At 39.6% G+C, this 4,674-nt stretch overlaps 1 long non-coding RNA gene across 1 annotated transcript; it reads left to right on the top strand.

The window, feature by feature from the left end:
* Positions 1-558: 558 nt before the first annotated feature.
* On the top strand, positions 559-3,786 carry LOC144669529 (uncharacterized). The gene is made up of 3 exons (XR_013573681.1): positions 559-632; positions 1,513-1,742; positions 3,422-3,786. It is a non-coding gene; the product is annotated as an uncharacterized LOC144669529 (long non-coding RNA).
* The last annotated feature ends 888 nt before the right edge of the window (positions 3,787-4,674 follow it).

Below are 4,674 nucleotides of genomic sequence, written 5' to 3'. Positions count from 1 at the left end.
GGTTACATCCGACCATAATTTTAATGCCCGATCCGCCCCCAGCAGAGTCCAAATACAGAGAGCCGCGGACCTGGTAAGAGACACGGGGCTGGAGATTGATCTGGGGCCCATGTTAATGTCGAGCGGGTGTATCCCGCGGGATCCTGGTTAGTTTGGGTGAGTGCAGAACCAGTGAGTATATCTTCCTGGGACCCTGGTTAGTTTAGGGCGGATTATACTCTGGCTCTCTGGTTAGTTTAGGGTGAGTTTAGGGTTAATTTTGGATCTGGAGGTTTGGGTCTTGACAGCTTTTGAGAGACACATGGTTTATATTGTAAATTCGGATTATCTCGAATTGGATCAAAGATACTCACAAAGACAAACGAGGGTTAGTTTGGGAAAATGTCATGTTTCTGACCTACATTAAACATACATTTGCAGCAATTAATACTGGATATTCTTTATATTAATTTCCTTTTTTGTCAAGTTCTGAAAAGGTCACCCTCGATATCAGATCCTATTTGTTTTATAACCTTCTGGAGGATATTGGAGCCGTGCCCACCTCGTGTGCGGGAGAAATGCAGCAACACCTGTATAATGGAGATTACTCACTCTTTAAAACTGCGCCTGTCTTTGAAAGTAACTTTATACAGGTGAAGTAAAAAAAAAACATCAATGTTACTCAAAGAATGCAGTCTAACGGGAACTGACCCCTCTCTCTCCACAGCTGCTGCCTCACAGACTGAGTGTTTTCTGTACTTTCTGTTTTTGTTCTGAGAGTTCCTTTTTCCCTTTCAATAAGTAGTCGTTTTTTTTCTCATTGGGAATCACTGGTGAAGAATCAAACCCCAGAATACCGGCCACCTGCCAAGTTTGAAGGCAGAGAGCAGGTAATTCGGCAAACTGCACTCTCAATGTTGCTCATAGCTGTAACGTGTCAATATCGGCTTAGGTGGTAACACTAAGTCTGAGTCAGGAGTTTGTGGGTTCAAACCCCACTCTAGAGACTTGAGTGCATCAGTCATGTTGACACTACCCAGTGCAGAACTGAGGAGTGTCGCAGGGGCCGTCTGACTTATCAGGTGGATGTAGAAGATCCCGTAACAGTTATTCCCAGCAGAGCAGGGGCGTGTTCTGGAAATTTGCTGTGCGATACGTGCTGGGCATTAGAACAGGATCTACATGTATCAAATGCTCCAGTCAGCAGACTGAGTTTCCGAATTCCTCTGTTTATAATCTGTGAGAATGTTCAGATTACTAACTATTTATTAGAATGACAGATGTAATAGGTCACAAATAGATTCACACACGGGTGACATCTTTTGTCTTTAATTCCTTTTTATATTTTTCAACAATCTCCTTCCTCCTTCTAAAGTCATTGTCGTCCCATCCATTACAAATTCAAACTGATTGTGGGATTTGACTCTTTAAAAATTAAATAACAAGCCGCAATTAGATTCAAAGTATTTATCTGATGTGAGGCGTTTTGAAATATTTCTGAATATATCAATGCAAATCTCTCTTTAATGGCAGGTTAGTAAGAAGGGACATGTGAGTGACATCCATCATCGAGTTACCATGGTAACGATAGGTGTTTCCTCCACCGACCCCACACTTTATATCCCAGATGTTTTACTCATTGCCCAACCCAGCGACAGACAAAAACAGCTGCAGCTGCAGATATTCAACAGAAACCCGCGGGAAACCCTCAGCCCCGAGTCCCGCTTCCACTGTGGCACCTTTACCCCTTTACAGCTCCTCAGGTAAGATGCTCGAAGCTGATTGGTCAGTCTGACTAGTCCATTTACTTTTATATTGTCTTTTGCAACAAAAGTTTCCAGTCATAAAATGTTTTCCAAAATTCAATTTATAATAAATATAATTTAATGTAAGTAAGGCCTCACTTTAAGATTTTAATCAGCAAAACAGTTTGTTCTCGTTTTAGGTCATTGAAGGGTTCATGTTCCTATTGTCTAGGTGTAATTATAATATAGTATATCATTATAACATATCATTATAATATATTATAATATACCATTATAACATATCATTATAATATATTATAATATATCATTATAGTATATCATTATAATATATTATAATATATTATAATGATATACTATGATATATTATAATGTTATAATGATATATTATAATATATCATAGTATATCATTATAATATATTATAATATATCATTATAACATATTATAATATATCATAGTATATCATTATAATATATTATAATATATCATTATAACATATTATAGTATATCATTATATAATTATAGTATATCATTATCTTATATGCATTGAGGATCTCATTTCGAAAATGCAAGGAATGGAAATATCACCGGGACACTGATGGTTAAAAAGGCGGGGCCAATTTGCCTAAGCTTTTGCAGCTAGGTCAGTGGCAATGAGGCTGAAGGCCATGGGGAATGGTCCCAGTCTTGCACTGGATTTTGTTAAACTCATCCTTTGTTCTCAGTTATCACGGCTTGGCCTGGTATTGAGGGTGCTCACAGGATTGAGTTTGCTGAATTCAGTGGAGGAGCCTGAGAGAGAATTAAATCACCCAGGGTTCCTGATTCCCGAGATCTGTTCTCCAATCCCATTGGAGACAAGGATTAGAATCACAGATGCCATTTGGAAAACTTTTTTTTTAATTCAGCGAGTGGTTAGGATCTGGATGTGGTGGAGGCATTTTTAATTGTGGCTTTCAAAAGGGAATTGGATAAGCAGCTGAAGAGGGAAAAATTGCTGGGCTGCAGGGAAAGGGCAGGGAGCGGGACTAGCCGAGTTACTCTTGCAGAGAGCTGGCACAGACATGATGGGCTAAATGGCTTCCTTCTGTGTCGTAACCATTCGAGCTGATACACTCTTGCAGAGAGCAGACATGACCTATCAGTGATGTCACCAGAAAGCAAATACTTGACTCATATAAATTGTTTAATTGCACAAATCAGAGAGGACTGAGATTAAATACTGGAGACAAGTCAGTGACTACGAAATTGTGCCCAGCGACTTCAGTGCAGGAGAGGAGAATAGTATAGTATAGTATAGAATAGTATAGTATAGAATAATATAGTACAGAATATAGTATAGCATAGAATAATATAGAATATAATAGTACAGTATAGAATAATATATAGAATAGTATAGAACAGAATAGTATATAATATAGTACAGAATAGTATAGTATAGAATAATATAGAACAGTATAGCATGGTATAGAATAATACAGTATATTATAGTATAGAATAGAATGGTATAGTAGAATAGTATAGTATAGAACAGTATAGTATAGAATATTATAGAATAGTATAGATGTACCAGAGTAACACGGGGCTCGGAATGGAGATTATATTTCTTCATAAAATCACGGGGATACAGTTTCCTAACAATTATTAAATCCCTGTGGGTTTTGTCTTTGGTTCTCAGGCTCTTTCCTCTAAAGTTAACAAAAATTTCAATCTATGATGAGAAGAATCACAGACTGCGGCTCAAGCTGGCAACACATCAATCCTTTTACCTCCAACTGATCGGTGTGGACCCAAGGTTTGAGGATGAAATGTTCCAGCACTGGGTAAAGCTGGTGAAACACATTTCCTCACATGGCGGAGATGTTTATACTTTACCGCGTGTCTCTTGAAACTGGTTTAAATCCGCCCCACCCCTCACTAATTGTACAGCACCGCAAGCAGCCCCGGCCACTTGCTTATAGTTCACATATATTTATCCAGAGAACTTCTGTCTGTCTGACTCTGCTGATGTACCTCACTCACACCCAGCTCAACAGATCGGAGAGAAAAATCAAAACTGAAAATCAAACATAACGAAACAGGGAAAAAAATAAAATGAATTATTTTCAATGTGTGATTCTCAGTGTGAAATCTGTGAGCTGTTGGTGGTCACAGAGCCTGTGTCCCTGCGTTAGAGCCGATACTGCAGCCAAGGCTTTAGACAGGTTAGGAGAATGGGCAAAGAAGTAGCAGATGGAATACAACTTGGGGAAGTGTGAGGTCATGCACTTTGGTAGGAAGAATAGAGGCATAGACTATTTTCTAAATGGGGAGAGAATTCAGAAATCTGGAGTGCAAAGGGACTTGGGAGTCCTCGTCCAGGATTCTCTTAAGGTTAAGTTGCAGGTTGAGTCAGTAGTTAGGAAGGCAAATGGCAATGTTGGCATTTATTTCGAGAGGACTAGAATATAAAAGCAGGGATGTGCTGCTGAGGCTTTATAAGGCTCTGGTCAGATCACATTTAGAATATTGTGAGCAATTTTGGGCCCCGTAACTCAGGAAGGATCTTCTGGCCCTGGAGAGGGTCCAGAGGAGGTTCACGAGAATGATCCCAGGAATGAAAGGTTTAACATATGAGGAACATTTGAGGACTCTGGGTCTATACTCGATGGAGTTTAGAAGGATGAGGAGGGGATCTGATTGAAACTTACAGAATACTGAAAGGCCTGGTTAGAGTGGACGTGGGGAAGATGTTTCCATTAGTAGGAGAGACTAGGACCCGAGGGCACAGCCTCAGAGTAAAGGGAAGACCTTATGAGGAGAAACTTCTTTAGCCAGAGTGTGGTGAATCTATGGAATTCATTGCCACAGAAGGCTGTGGAGGCCAGGTCATTGAGTGTATTTAAGACCGAGATAGATAGGTTCTTGATTGGTAAGGGAATCAAAGGTTAC

The sequence above is a fragment of the Cetorhinus maximus genome, chromosome 29, assembly GCF_964194155.1.
Source record: "Cetorhinus maximus chromosome 29, sCetMax3.hap1.1, whole genome shotgun sequence".
Lineage (NCBI taxonomy): Eukaryota > Metazoa > Chordata > Chondrichthyes > Lamniformes > Cetorhinidae > Cetorhinus > Cetorhinus maximus.
Note: the sequence above shows the minus strand (reverse complement) of the source record. Positions and strands in the feature narration are given on the sequence as shown.